The sequence below is a fragment of the Schistocerca gregaria genome, chromosome 3, assembly GCF_023897955.1.
Source record: "Schistocerca gregaria isolate iqSchGreg1 chromosome 3, iqSchGreg1.2, whole genome shotgun sequence".
Classification (NCBI taxonomy): Eukaryota; Metazoa; Arthropoda; class Insecta; order Orthoptera; family Acrididae; genus Schistocerca; species Schistocerca gregaria.
The window spans coordinates 589129396-589141680 of NC_064922.1; the positions used below are offsets into that span (position 1 = coordinate 589129396).

The 12285-nt window shown below is 51.4% G+C and overlaps 25 non-coding genes across 25 annotated transcripts; all 25 read left to right on the plus strand.

Moving 5' to 3' along the window:
- The first annotated feature begins 426 nt into the window (after positions 1–426).
- On the plus strand, positions 427–508 carry Trnas-aga (transfer RNA serine (anticodon AGA)). The gene has a single exon. It is a non-coding gene; the product is annotated as a tRNA-Ser (tRNA).
- Positions 509–861: 353 nt separating this feature from the next.
- Trnak-uuu (transfer RNA lysine (anticodon UUU)) lies at positions 862–934 on the plus strand. Its single transcript has one exon. It is a non-coding gene; the product is annotated as a tRNA-Lys (tRNA).
- Positions 935–1072: 138 nt separating this feature from the next.
- Trnas-cga (transfer RNA serine (anticodon CGA)) lies at positions 1073–1154 on the plus strand. Its single transcript has one exon. It is a non-coding gene; the product is annotated as a tRNA-Ser (tRNA).
- Positions 1155–1896: 742 nt separating this feature from the next.
- On the plus strand, positions 1897–1978 carry Trnas-aga (transfer RNA serine (anticodon AGA)). The gene has a single exon. It is a non-coding gene; the product is annotated as a tRNA-Ser (tRNA).
- Positions 1979–2331: 353 nt separating this feature from the next.
- Positions 2332–2404, plus strand: Trnak-uuu (transfer RNA lysine (anticodon UUU)). Its single transcript has one exon. It is a non-coding gene; the product is annotated as a tRNA-Lys (tRNA).
- A 138-nt stretch (positions 2405–2542) lies between these two features.
- Positions 2543–2624, plus strand: Trnas-cga (transfer RNA serine (anticodon CGA)). Its single transcript has one exon. It is a non-coding gene; the product is annotated as a tRNA-Ser (tRNA).
- Positions 2625–3366: 742 nt separating this feature from the next.
- On the plus strand, positions 3367–3448 carry Trnas-aga (transfer RNA serine (anticodon AGA)). The gene has a single exon. It is a non-coding gene; the product is annotated as a tRNA-Ser (tRNA).
- Positions 3449–3801: 353 nt separating this feature from the next.
- Trnak-uuu (transfer RNA lysine (anticodon UUU)) lies at positions 3802–3874 on the plus strand. Its single transcript has one exon. It is a non-coding gene; the product is annotated as a tRNA-Lys (tRNA).
- A 138-nt stretch (positions 3875–4012) lies between these two features.
- On the plus strand, positions 4013–4094 carry Trnas-cga (transfer RNA serine (anticodon CGA)). The gene has a single exon. It is a non-coding gene; the product is annotated as a tRNA-Ser (tRNA).
- Positions 4095–4836: 742 nt separating this feature from the next.
- Trnas-aga (transfer RNA serine (anticodon AGA)) lies at positions 4837–4918 on the plus strand. Its single transcript has one exon. It is a non-coding gene; the product is annotated as a tRNA-Ser (tRNA).
- Positions 4919–5271: 353 nt separating this feature from the next.
- Positions 5272–5344, plus strand: Trnak-uuu (transfer RNA lysine (anticodon UUU)). The gene has a single exon. It is a non-coding gene; the product is annotated as a tRNA-Lys (tRNA).
- Positions 5345–5482: 138 nt separating this feature from the next.
- On the plus strand, positions 5483–5564 carry Trnas-cga (transfer RNA serine (anticodon CGA)). The gene has a single exon. It is a non-coding gene; the product is annotated as a tRNA-Ser (tRNA).
- A 742-nt stretch (positions 5565–6306) lies between these two features.
- Positions 6307–6388, plus strand: Trnas-aga (transfer RNA serine (anticodon AGA)). The gene has a single exon. It is a non-coding gene; the product is annotated as a tRNA-Ser (tRNA).
- A 353-nt stretch (positions 6389–6741) lies between these two features.
- On the plus strand, positions 6742–6814 carry Trnak-uuu (transfer RNA lysine (anticodon UUU)). The gene has a single exon. It is a non-coding gene; the product is annotated as a tRNA-Lys (tRNA).
- A 138-nt stretch (positions 6815–6952) lies between these two features.
- Positions 6953–7034, plus strand: Trnas-cga (transfer RNA serine (anticodon CGA)). Its single transcript has one exon. It is a non-coding gene; the product is annotated as a tRNA-Ser (tRNA).
- A 742-nt stretch (positions 7035–7776) lies between these two features.
- Trnas-aga (transfer RNA serine (anticodon AGA)) lies at positions 7777–7858 on the plus strand. Its single transcript has one exon. It is a non-coding gene; the product is annotated as a tRNA-Ser (tRNA).
- A 353-nt stretch (positions 7859–8211) lies between these two features.
- Positions 8212–8284, plus strand: Trnak-uuu (transfer RNA lysine (anticodon UUU)). The gene has a single exon. It is a non-coding gene; the product is annotated as a tRNA-Lys (tRNA).
- A 138-nt stretch (positions 8285–8422) lies between these two features.
- Positions 8423–8504, plus strand: Trnas-cga (transfer RNA serine (anticodon CGA)). Its single transcript has one exon. It is a non-coding gene; the product is annotated as a tRNA-Ser (tRNA).
- A 741-nt stretch (positions 8505–9245) lies between these two features.
- Trnas-aga (transfer RNA serine (anticodon AGA)) lies at positions 9246–9327 on the plus strand. The gene has a single exon. It is a non-coding gene; the product is annotated as a tRNA-Ser (tRNA).
- Positions 9328–9680: 353 nt separating this feature from the next.
- Trnak-uuu (transfer RNA lysine (anticodon UUU)) lies at positions 9681–9753 on the plus strand. Its single transcript has one exon. It is a non-coding gene; the product is annotated as a tRNA-Lys (tRNA).
- Positions 9754–9891: 138 nt separating this feature from the next.
- Positions 9892–9973, plus strand: Trnas-cga (transfer RNA serine (anticodon CGA)). Its single transcript has one exon. It is a non-coding gene; the product is annotated as a tRNA-Ser (tRNA).
- A 742-nt stretch (positions 9974–10715) lies between these two features.
- Trnas-aga (transfer RNA serine (anticodon AGA)) lies at positions 10716–10797 on the plus strand. The gene has a single exon. It is a non-coding gene; the product is annotated as a tRNA-Ser (tRNA).
- A 353-nt stretch (positions 10798–11150) lies between these two features.
- Positions 11151–11223, plus strand: Trnak-uuu (transfer RNA lysine (anticodon UUU)). Its single transcript has one exon. It is a non-coding gene; the product is annotated as a tRNA-Lys (tRNA).
- Positions 11224–11361: 138 nt separating this feature from the next.
- On the plus strand, positions 11362–11443 carry Trnas-cga (transfer RNA serine (anticodon CGA)). Its single transcript has one exon. It is a non-coding gene; the product is annotated as a tRNA-Ser (tRNA).
- A 742-nt stretch (positions 11444–12185) lies between these two features.
- Positions 12186–12267, plus strand: Trnas-aga (transfer RNA serine (anticodon AGA)). Its single transcript has one exon. It is a non-coding gene; the product is annotated as a tRNA-Ser (tRNA).
- The last annotated feature ends 18 nt before the right edge of the window (positions 12268–12285 follow it).

Consider the following 12285-nt stretch of genomic DNA (forward strand, 5'->3'; position numbering starts at 1 on the left):
TCATTTGAGTGCGGCAAAAGCAGTGGTGCAGCGTGTCTTCTCGTAAGATCTCGCAGCTGCTTGGAAGTATGTCCATCGTTTAAGACGACAGAAAACTAGCGTCAGCGGTGCGTCAGTGGGAAGTCGGTGAAGTCGCCATTGGAGCCCCAAGCCAGTAATTACGACACGCAAATCACTCGCACACATTGCAGCTGTACCACCATGCTTGGCAGAGGGACAGGATAGCTGAGTCAAGCAGAGCGCTAGACCGACAACCGAAAGGTCCCGGGTTTAAGCCCCTGTCCAGGCGAAAATTAATACACTGTCGTAACGGCTACTGTGCTGGCCACGGAAGCACTACAGAAACGAGTGAGGCCATGGCGTTTTCTGCCGCCAGGTTGCTTTAAAAGGAGCAGTTTCACTTGTAGAGAGACGCTGCTGCGACGGGCAGTCGTGGCCGAGTGGTTAAGGCGTCTGACTAGAAATCAGATTCCCTCTGGGAGCGTAGTTTCGAGTCCTACCGACTGCGTTTCGTTTTTGTGTCAAGACGCGAAGAGCGTCTCCAACGGAACCGTGAAATGGGCAAACACGTGGGAAACATTGCATTCGAGACGCTTGTGAATTTTCCAGTTGGCAAGTGAGTGTCGACAAAACACGAAGCTCCTCTGCTTCAACGTATGAGACGTAAAAGCTGCTGCAATTTGATTTTCATCGTGTGTCAGCTTTCTTCGATAGACAGTTACGAGCCCAGCGTGATGAGTTCGTAGAGAGCATTCAGAGGACGTTTAATTAGTAACAGCTCCATGCAATGATTGCCCAACAGTAAACGACATGAGGCAGTGTGTCCGTAGCATAGTGGGAAGTGACGTGGAGATAAGATGAGCCCGGATAGCTCAGTCGGTAGAGCATTAGGCTTTTAACCTAAGGGTCCAGGGTTCAAGTCCCTGTCCGGGCGGAAATTTTAATACTTTGGTAGCGGCTCGCCTACAAGCGGTGAAAGCACTACGGAAAAAAATGCAGCTACGCCGTTCCCTGGCAATGCAGTGCTCTAAACGGCAGCAGGTGCACGTGTCGGGAGAATCTTGTGCTAGCGGCAGTCGTGGCCGAGTGGTTAAGGCGTCTGACTCGAAATCAGATTCCCTCTGGGAGCGTAGGTTCGAATCCTACCGGCTGCGTGCGATTTTGCGTACAAACGAGCAGAAAGTTTCGCGCACATGTGACATGCATGGGTGAATGCCAATGCAAACCAGTGCCACCTCTCTCAGCAAGACGAAAATTTATGTTTAAAGATACTGAATTTCGCGGCGGGCTCTGCTTCCTATGGCTATCGGTTCATCTCGCACGGAAGCTAGTAATGCAGAAATCCGTCGCAGGCCCACGAGCGCACCGCCGTCATTTCCTCGCGCAGTCGCCGTGTTCGTGAGTACGCACATGCACTTGAAAGTGTTGGACAGAGCGAGCATTCATTTCTTTTTAAGTATCGCAATTGAGTCATTTGAGTGCGGCAAAAGCAGTGGTGCAGCGTGTCTTCTCGTAAGATCTCGCAGCTGCTTGGAAGTATGTCCATCGTTTAAGACGACAGAAAACTAGCGTCAGCGGTGCGTCAGTGGGAAGTCGGTGAAGTCGCCATTGGAGCCCCAAGCCAGTAATTACGACACGCAAATCACTCGCACACATTGCAGCTGTACCACCATGCTTGGCAGAGGGACAGGATAGCTGAGTCAAGCAGAGCGCTAGACCGACAACCGAAAGGTCCCGGGTTTAAGCCCCTGTCCAGGCGAAAATTAATACACTGTCGTAACGGCTACTGTGCTGGCCACGGAAGCACTACAGAAACGAGTGAGGCCATGGCGTTTTCTGCCGCCAGGTTGCTTTAAAAGGAGCAGTTTCACTTGTAGAGAGACGCTGCTGCGACGGGCAGTCGTGGCCGAGTGGTTAAGGCGTCTGACTAGAAATCAGATTCCCTCTGGGAGCGTAGGTTCGAGTCCTACCGACTGCGTTTCGTTTTTGTGTCAAGACGCGAAGAGCGTCTCCAACGGAACCGTGAAATGGGCAAACACGTGGGAAACATTGCATTCGAGACGCTTGTGAATTTTCCAGTTGGCAAGTGAGTGTCGACAAAACACGAAGCTCCTCTGCTTCAACGTATGAGACGTAAAAGCTGCTGCAATTTGATTTTCATCGTGTGTCAGCTTTCTTCGATAGACAGTTACGAGCCCAGCGTGATGAGTTCGTAGAGAGCATTCAGAGGACGTTTAATTAGTAACAGCTCCATGCAATGATTGCCCAACAGTAAACGACATGAGGCAGTGTGTCCGTAGCATAGTGGGAAGTGACGTGGAGATAACATGAGCCCGGATAGCTCCGTCGGTAGAGCATTAGGCTTTTAACCTAAGGGTCCAGGGTTCAAGTCCCTGTCCGGGCGGAAATTTTAATACTTTGGTAGCGGCTCGCCTACAAGCGGTGAAAGCACTACGGAAAAAAATGCAGCTACGCCGTTCCCTGGCACTGCAGTGCTCTAAACGGCAGCAGGTGCACGTGTCGGGAGAATCTTGTGCTAGCGGCAGTCGTGGCCGAGTGGTTAAGGCGTCTGACTCGAAATCAGATTCCCTCTGGGAGCGTAGGTTCGAATCCTACCGGCTGCGTGCGATTTTGCGTACAAACGAGCAGAAAGTTTCGCGCACATGTGACATGCATGGGTGAATGCCAATGCAAACCAGTGCCACCTCTCTCAGCAAGACGAAAATTTATGTTTAAAGATACTGAATTTCGCGGCGGGCTCTGCTTCCTATGGCTATCGGTTCATCTCGCACGGAAGCTAGTAATGCAGAAATCCGTCGCAGGCCCACGAGCGCACCGCCGTCATTTCCTCGCGCAGTCGCCGTGTTCGTGAGTACGCACATGCACTTGAAAGTGTTGGACAGAGCGAGCATTCATTTCTTTTTAAGTATCGCAATTGAGTCATTTGAGTGCGGCAAAAGCAGTGGTGCAGCGTGTCTTCTCGTAAGATCTCGCAGCTGCTTGGAAGTATGTCCATCGTTTAAGACGACAGAAAACTAGCGTCAGCGGTGCGTCAGTGGGAAGTCGGTGAAGTCGCCATTGGAGCCCCAAGCCAGTAATTACGACACGCAAATCACTCGCACACATTGCAGCTGTACCACCATGCTTGGCAGAGGGACAGGATAGCTGAGTCAAGCAGAGCGCTAGACCGACAACCGAAAGGTCCCGGGTTTAAGCCCCTGTCCAGGCGAAAATTAATACACTGTCGTAACGGCTACTGTGCTGGCCACGGAAGCACTACAGAAACGAGTGAGGCCATGGCGTTTTCTGCCGCCAGGTTGCTTTAAAAGGAGCAGTTTCACTTGTAGAGAGACGCTGCTGCGACGGGCAGTCGTGGCCGAGTGGTTAAGGCGTCTGACTAGAAATCAGATTCCCTCTGGGAGCGTAGGTTCGAGTCCTACCGACTGCGTTTCGTTTTTGTGTCAAGACGCGAAGAGCGTCTCCAACGGAACCGTGAAATGGGCAAACACGTGGGAAACATTGCATTCGAGACGCTTGTGAATTTTCCAGTTGGCAAGTGAGTGTCGACAAAACACGAAGCTCCTCTGCTTCAACGTATGAGACGTAAAAGCTGCTGCAATTTGATTTTCATCGTGTGTCAGCTTTCTTCGATAGACAGTTACGAGCCCAGCGTGATGAGTTCGTAGAGAGCATTCAGAGGACGTTTAATTAGTAACAGCTCCATGCAATGATTGCCCAACAGTAAACGACATGAGGCAGTGTGTCCGTAGCATAGTGGGAAGTGACGTGGAGATAACATGAGCCCGGATAGCTCCGTCGGTAGAGCATTAGGCTTTTAACCTAAGGGTCCAGGGTTCAAGTCCCTGTCCGGGCGGAAATTTTAATACTTTGGTAGCGGCTCGCCTACAAGCGGTGAAAGCACTACGGAAAAAAATGCAGCTACGCCGTTCCCTGGCACTGCAGTGCTCTAAACGGCAGCAGGTGCACGTGTCGGGAGAATCTTGTGCTAGCGGCAGTCGTGGCCGAGTGGTTAAGGCGTCTGACTCGAAATCAGATTCCCTCTGGGAGCGTAGGTTCGAATCCTACCGGCTGCGTGCGATTTTGCGTACAAACGAGCAGAAAGTTTCGCGCACATGTGACATGCATGGGTGAATGCCAATGCAAACCAGTGCCACCTCTCTCAGCAAGACGAAAATTTATGTTTAAAGATACTGAATTTCGCGGCGGGCTCTGCTTCCTATGGCTATCGGTTCATCTCGCACGGAAGCTAGTAATGCAGAAATCCGTCGCAGGCCCACGAGCGCACCGCCGTCATTTCCTCGCGCAGTCGCCGTGTTCGTGAGTACGCACATGCACTTGAAAGTGTTGGACAGAGCGAGCATTCATTTCTTTTTAAGTATCGCAATTGAGTCATTTGAGTGCGGCAAAAGCAGTGGTGCAGCGTGTCTTCTCGTAAGATCTCGCAGCTGCTTGGAAGTATGTCCATCGTTTAAGACGACAGAAAACTAGCGTCAGCGGTGCGTCAGTGGGAAGTCGGTGAAGTCGCCATTGGAGCCCCAAGCCAGTAATTACGACACGCAAATCACTCGCACACATTGCAGCTGTACCACCATGCTTGGCAGAGGGACAGGATAGCTGAGTCAAGCAGAGCGCTAGACCGACAACCGAAAGGTCCCGGGTTTAAGCCCCTGTCCAGGCGAAAATTAATACACTGTCGTAACGGCTACTGTGCTGGCCACGGAAGCACTACAGAAACGAGTGAGGCCATGGCGTTTTCTGCCGCCAGGTTGCTTTAAAAGGAGCAGTTTCACTTGTAGAGAGACGCTGCTGCGACGGGCAGTCGTGGCCGAGTGGTTAAGGCGTCTGACTAGAAATCAGATTCCCTCTGGGAGCGTAGGTTCGAGTCCTACCGACTGCGTTTCGTTTTTGTGTCAAGACGCGAAGAGCGTCTCCAACGGAACCGTGAAATGGGCAAACACGTGGGAAACATTGCATTCGAGACGCTTGTGAATTTTCCAGTTGGCAAGTGAGTGTCGACAAAACACGAAGCTCCTCTGCTTCAACGTATGAGACGTAAAAGCTGCTGCAATTTGATTTTCATCGTGTGTCAGCTTTCTTCGATAGACAGTTACGAGCCCAGCGTGATGAGTTCGTAGAGAGCATTCAGAGGACGTTTAATTAGTAACAGCTCCATGCAATGATTGTCCAACAGTAAACGACATGAGGCAGTGTGTCCGTAGCATAGTGGGAAGTGACGTGGAGATAACATGAGCCCGGATAGCTCAGTCGGTAGAGCATTAGGCTTTTAACCTAAGGGTCCAGGGTTCAAGTCCCTGTCCGGGCGGAAATTTTAATACTTTGGTAGCGGCTCGCCTACAAGCGGTGAAAGCACTACGGAAAAAAATGCAGCTACGCCGTTCCCTGGCAATGCAGTGCTCTAAACGGCAGCAGGTGCACGTGTCGGGAGAATCTTGTGCTAGCGGCAGTCGTGGCCGAGTGGTTAAGGCGTCTGACTCGAAATCAGATTCCCTCTGGGAGCGTAGGTTCGAATCCTACCGGCTGCGTGCGATTTTGCGTACAAACGAGCAGAAAGTTTCGCGCACATGTGACATGCATGGGTGAATGCCAATGCAAACCAGTGCCACCTCTCTCAGCAAGACGAAAATTTATGTTTAAAGATACTGAATTTCGCGGCGGGCTCTGCTTCCTATGGCTATCGGTTCATCTCGCACGGAAGCTAGTAATGCAGAAATCCGTCGCAGGCCCACGAGCGCACCGCCGTCATTTCCTCGCGCAGTCGCCGTGTTCGTGAGTACGCACATGCACTTGAAAGTGTTGGACAGAGCGAGCATTCATTTCTTTTTAAGTATCGCAATTGAGTCATTTGAGTGCGGCAAAAGCAGTGGTGCAGCGTGTCTTCTCGTAAGATCTCGCAGCTGCTTGGAAGTATGTCCATCGTTTAAGACGACAGAAAACTAGCGTCAGCGGTGCGTCAGTGGGAAGTCGGTGAAGTCGCCATTGGAGCCCCAAGCCAGTAATTACGACACGCAAATCACTCGCACACATTGCAGCTGTACCACCATGCTTGGCAGAGGGACAGGATAGCTAAGTCAAGCAGAGCGCTAGACCGACAACCGAAAGGTCCCGGGTTTAAGCCCCTGTCCAGGCGAAAATTAATACACTGTCGTAACGGCTACTGTGCTGGCCACGGAAGCACTACAGAAACGAGTGAGGCCATGGCGTTTTCTGCCGCCAGGTTGCTTTAAAAGGAGCAGTTTCACTTGTAGAGAGACGCTGCTGCGACGGGCACTCGTGGCCGAGTGGTTAAGGCGTCTGACTAGAAATCAGATTCCCTCTGGGAGCGTAGGTTCGAGTCCTACCGACTGCGTTTCGTTTTTGTGTCAAGACGCGAAGAGCGTCTCCAACGGAACCGTGAAATGGGCAAACACGTGGGAAACATTGCATTCGAGACGCTTGTGAATTTTCCAGTTGGCAAGTGAGTGTCGACAAAACACGAAGCTCCTCTGCTTCAACGTATGAGACGTAAAAGCTGCTGCAATTTGATTTTCATCGTGTGTCAGCTTTCTTCGATAGACAGTTACGAGCCCAGCGTGATGAGTTCGTAGAGAGCATTCAGAGGACGTTTAATTAGTAACAGCTCCATGCAATGATTGCCCAACAGTAAACGACATGAGGCAGTGTGTCCGTAGCATAGTGGGAAGTGACGTGGAGATAACATGAGCCCGGATAGCTCAGTCGGTAGAGCATTAGGCTTTTAACCTAAGGGTCCAGGGTTCAAGTCCCTGTCCGGGCGGAAATTTTAATACTTTGGTAGCGGCTCGCCTACAAGCGGTGAAAGCACTACGGAAAAAAATGCAGCTACGCCGTTCCCTGGCAATGCAGTGCTCTAAACGGCAGCAGGTGCACGTGTCGGGAGAATCTTGTGCTAGCGGCAGTCGTGGCCGAGTGGTTAAGGCGTCTGACTCGAAATCAGATTCCCTCTGGGAGCGTAGGTTCGAATCCTACCGGCTGCGTGCGATTTTGCGTACAAACGAGCAGAAAGTTTCGCGCACATGTGACATGCATGGGTGAATGCCAATGCAAACCAGTGCCACCTCTCTCAGCAAGACGAAAATTTATGTTTAAAGATACTGAATTTCGCGGCGGGCTCTGCTTCCTATGGCTATCGGTTCATCTCACACGGAAGCTAGTAATGCAGAAATCCGTCGCAGGCCCACGAGCGCACCGCCGTCATTTCCTCGCGCAGTCGCCGTGTTCGTGAGTACGCACATGCACTTGAAAGTGTTGGACAGAGCGAGCATTCATTTCTTTTTAAGTATCGCAATTGAGTCATTTGAGTGCGGCAAAAGCAGTGGTGCAGCGTGTCTTCTCGTAAGATCTCGCAGCTGCTTGGAAGTATGTCCATCGTTTAAGACGACAGAAAACTAGCGTCAGCGGTGCGTCAGTGGGAAGTCGGTGAAGTCGCCATTGGAGCCCCAAGCCAGTAATTACGACACGCAAATCACTCGCACACATTGCAGCTGTACCACCATGCTTGGCAGAGGGACAGGATAGCTAAGTCAAGCAGAGCGCTAGACCGACAACCGAAAGGTCCCGGGTTTAAGCCCCTGTCCAGGCGAAAATTAATACACTGTCGTAACGGCTACTGTGCTGGCCACGGAAGCACTACAGAAACGAGTGAGGCCATGGCGTTTTCTGCCGCCAGGTTGCTTTAAAAGGAGCAGTTTCACTTGTAGAGAGACGCTGCTGCGACGGGCACTCGTGGCCGAGTGGTTAAGGCGTCTGACTAGAAATCAGATTCCCTCTGGGAGCGTAGGTTCGAGTCCTACCGACTGCGTTTCGTTTTTGTGTCAAGACGCGAAGAGCGTCTCCAACGGAACCGTGAAATGGGCAAACACGTGGGAAACATTGCATTCGAGACGCTTGTGAATTTTCCAGTTGGCAAGTGAGTGTCGACAAAACACGAAGCTCCTCTGCTTCAACGTATGAGACGTAAAAGCTGCTGCAATTTGATTTTCATCGTGTGTCAGCTTTCTTCGATAGACAGTTACGAGCCCAGCGTGATGAGTTCGTAGAGAGCATTCAGAGGACGTTTAATTAGTAACAGCTCCATGCAATGATTGCCCAACAGTAAACGACATGAGGCAGTGTGTCCGTAGCATAGTGGGAAGTGACGTGGAGATAACATGAGCCCGGATAGCTCAGTCGGTAGAGCATTAGGCTTTTAACCTAAGGGTCCAGGGTTCAAGTCCCTGTCCGGGCGGAAATTTTAATACTTTGGTAGCGGCTCGCCTACAAGCGGTGAAAGCACTACGGAAAAAAATGCAGCTACGCCGTTCCCTGGCAATGCAGTGCTCTAAACGGCAGCAGGTGCACGTGTCGGGAGAATCTTGTGCTAGCGGCAGTCGTGGCCGAGTGGTTAAGGCGTCTGACTCGAAATCAGATTCCCTCTGGGAGCGTAGGTTCGAATCCTACCGGCTGCGTGCGATTTTGCGTACAAACGAGCAGAAAGTTTCGCGCACATGTGACATGCATGGGTGAATGCCAATGCAAACCAGTGCCACCTCTCTCAGCAAGACGAAAATTTTGTTTAAAGATACTGAATTTCGCGGCGGGCTCTGCTTCCTATGGCTATCGGTTCATCTCGCACGGAAGCTAGTAATGCAGAAATCCGTCGCAGGCCCACGAGCGCACCGCCGTCATTTCCTCGCGCAGTCGCCGTGTTCGTGAGTACGCACATGCACTTGAAAGTGTTGGACAGAGCGAGCATTCATTTCTTTTTAAGTATCGCAATTGAGTCATTTGAGTGCGGCAAAAGCAGTGGTGCAGCGTGTCTTCTCGTAAGATCTCGCAGCTGCTTGGAAGTATGTCCATCGTTTAAGACGACAGAAAACTAGCGTCAGCGGTGCGTCAGTGGGAAGTCGGTGAAGTCGCCATTGGAGCCCCAAGCCAGTAATTACGACACGCAAATCACTCGCACACATTGCAGCTGTACCACCATGCTTGGCAGAGGGACAGGATAGCTAAGTCAAGCAGAGCGCTAGACCGACAACCGAAAGGTCCCGGGTTTAAGCCCCTGTCCAGGCGAAAATTAATACACTGTCGTAACGGCTACTGTGCTGGCCACGGAAGCACTACAGAAACGAGTGAGGCCATGGCGTTTTCTGCCGCCAGGTTGCTTTAAAAGGAGCAGTTTCACTTGTAGAGAGACGCTGCTGCGACGGGCAGTCGTGGCCGAGTGGTTAAGGCGTCTGACTAGAAATCAGATTCCCTCTGGGAGCGTAGGTTCGAGTCCTACCGACTGCGTTTCGTTTTTGTGTCAAGACGCGAAGAGCGTCTCCAACGGAACCGTGAAATGGGCAAACACGTGGGAAACATTGCATTCGAGACGCTTGTGAATTTTCCAGTTGGCAAGTGAGTGTCGACAAAACACGAAGCTCCTCTGCTTCAACGTATGAGACGTAAAAGCTGCTGCAATTTGATTTTCATCGTGTGTCAGCTTTCTTCGATAGACAGTTACGAGCCCAGCGTGATGAGTTCGTAGAGAGCATTCAGAGGACGTTTAATTAGTAACAGCTCCATGCAATGATTGCCCAACAGTAAACGACATGAGGCAGTGTGTCCGTAGCATAGTGGGAAGTGACGTGGAGATAAGATGAGCCCGGATAGCTCAGTCGGTAGAGCATTAGGCTTTTAACCTAAGGGTCCAGGGTTCAAGTCCCTGTCCGGGCGGAAATTTTAATACTTTGGTAGCGGCTCGCCTACAAGCGGTGAAAGCACTACGGAAAAAAATGCAGCTACGCCGTTCCCTGGCAATGCAGTGCTCTAAACGGCACCAGGTGCACGTGTCGGGAGAATCTTGTGCTAGCGGCAGTCGTGGCCGAGTGGTTAAGGCGTCTGACTCGAAATCAGATTCCCTCTGGGAGCGTAGGTTCGAATCCTACCGGCTGCGTGCGATTTTGCGTACAAACGAGCAGAAAGTTTCGCGCACATGTGACATGCATGGGTGATTGCCAATGCAAACCAGTGCCACCTCTCTCAGCAAGACGAAAATTTATGTTTAAAGATACTGAATTTCGCGGCGGGCTCTGCTTCCTATGGCTATCGGTTCATCTCGCACGGAAGCTAGTAATGCAGAAATCCGTCGCAGGCCCACGAGCGCACCGCCGTCATTTCCTCGCGCAGTCGCCGTGTTCGTGAGTACGCACATGCACTTGAAAGTGTTGGACAGAGCGAGCATTCATTTCTTTTTAAGTATCGCAATTGAGTCATTTGAGTGCGGCAAAAGCAGTGGTGCAGCGTGTCTTCTCGTAAGATCTCGCAGCTGCTTGGAAGTATGTCCATCGTTTAAGACGACAGAAAACTAGCGTCAGCGGTGCGTCAGTGGGAAGTCGGTGAAGTCGCCATTGGAGCCCCAAGCCAGTAATTACGACACGCAAATCACTCGCACACATTGCAGCTGTACCACCATGCTTGGCAGAGGGACAGGATAGCTGAGTCAAGCAGAGCGCTAGACCGACAACCGAAAGGTCCCGGGTTTAAGCCCCTGTCCAGGCGAAAATTAATACACTGTCGTAACGGCTACTGTGCTGGCCACGGAAGCACTACAGAAACGAGTGAGGCCATGGCGTTTTCTGCCGCCAGGTTGCTTTAAAAGGAGCAGTTTCACTTGTAGAGAGACGCTGCTGCGACGGGCAGTCGTGGCCGAGTGGTTAAGGCGTCTGACTAGAAATCAGATTCCCTCTGGGAGCGTAGTTTCGAGTCCTACCGACTGCGTTTCGTTTTTGTGTCAAGACGCGAAGAGCGTCTCCAACGGAACCGTGAAATGGGCAAACACGTGGGAAACATTGCATTCGAGACGCTTGTGAATTTTCCAGTTGGCAAGTGAGTGTCGACAAAACACGAAGCTCCTCTGCTTCAACGTATGAGACGTAAAAGCTGCTGCAATTTGATTTTCATCGTGTGTCAGCTTTCTTCGATAGACAGTTACGAGCCCAGCGTGATGAGTTCGTAGAGAGCATTCAGAGGACATTTAATTAGTAACAGCTCCATGCAATGATTGCCCAACAGTAAACGACATGAGGCAGTGTGTCCGTAGCATAGTGGGAAGTGACGTGGAGATAACATGAGCCCGGATAGCTCCGTCGGTAGAGCATTAGGCTTTTAACCTAAGGGTCCAGGGTTCAAGTCCCTGTCCGGGCGGAAATTTTAATACTTTGGTAGCGGCTCGCCTACAAGCGGTGAAAGCACTACGGAAAAAAATGCAGCTACGCCGTTCCCTGGCACTGCAGTGCTCTAAACGGCAGCAGGTGCACGTGTCGGGAGAATCTTGTGCTAGCGGCAGTCGTGGCCGAGTGGTTAAGGCGTCTGACTCGAAATCAGATTCCCTCTGGGAGCGTAGGTTCGAATCCTACCGGCTGCGTGCGATTTTGCGTACAAACGAGCAGAAAGTTTCGCGCACATGTGACATGCATGGGTGAATGCCAATGCAAACCAGTGCCACCTCTCTCAGCAAGACGAAGATTTATGTTTAAAGATACTAAATTTCGCGGCGGGCTCTGCTTCCTATGGCTATCGGTTCATCTCGCACGGAAGCTAGTAATGCAGAAATCCGTCGCAGGCCCACGAGCGCACCGCCGTCATTTCCTCGCGCAGTCGCCGTGTTCGTGAGTACGCACATGTACTTGAAAGTGTTGGACAGAGCGAGCATTCATTTCTTTTTAAGTATCGCAATTGAGTCATTTGAGTGCGGCAAAAGCAGTGGTGCAGCGTGTCTTCTCGTAAGATCTCGCAGCTGCTTGGAAGTATGTCCATCGTTTAAGACGACAGAAAACTAGCGTCAGCGGTGCGTCAGTGGGAAGTCGGTGAAGTCGCCATTGGAGCCCCAAGCCAGTAATTACGACACGCAAATCACTCGCACACATTGCAGCTGTACCACCATGCTTGGCAGAGGGACAGGATAGCTGAGTCAAGCAGAGCGCTAGACCGACAACCGAAAGGTCCCGGGTTTAAGCCCCTGTCCAGGCGAAAATTAATACACTGTCGTAACGGCTACTGTGCTGGCCACGGAAGCACTACAGAAACGAGTGAGGCCATGGCGTTTTCTGCCGCCAGGTTGCTTTAAAAGGAGCAGTTTCACTTGTAGAGAGACGCTGCTGCGACGGGCAGTCGTGGCCGAGTGGTTAAGGCGTCTGACTAGAAATCAGATTCCCTCTGGGAGCGTAGGTTCGAGTCCTACCGACTGCGTTTCGTTTTTGTGTCAAG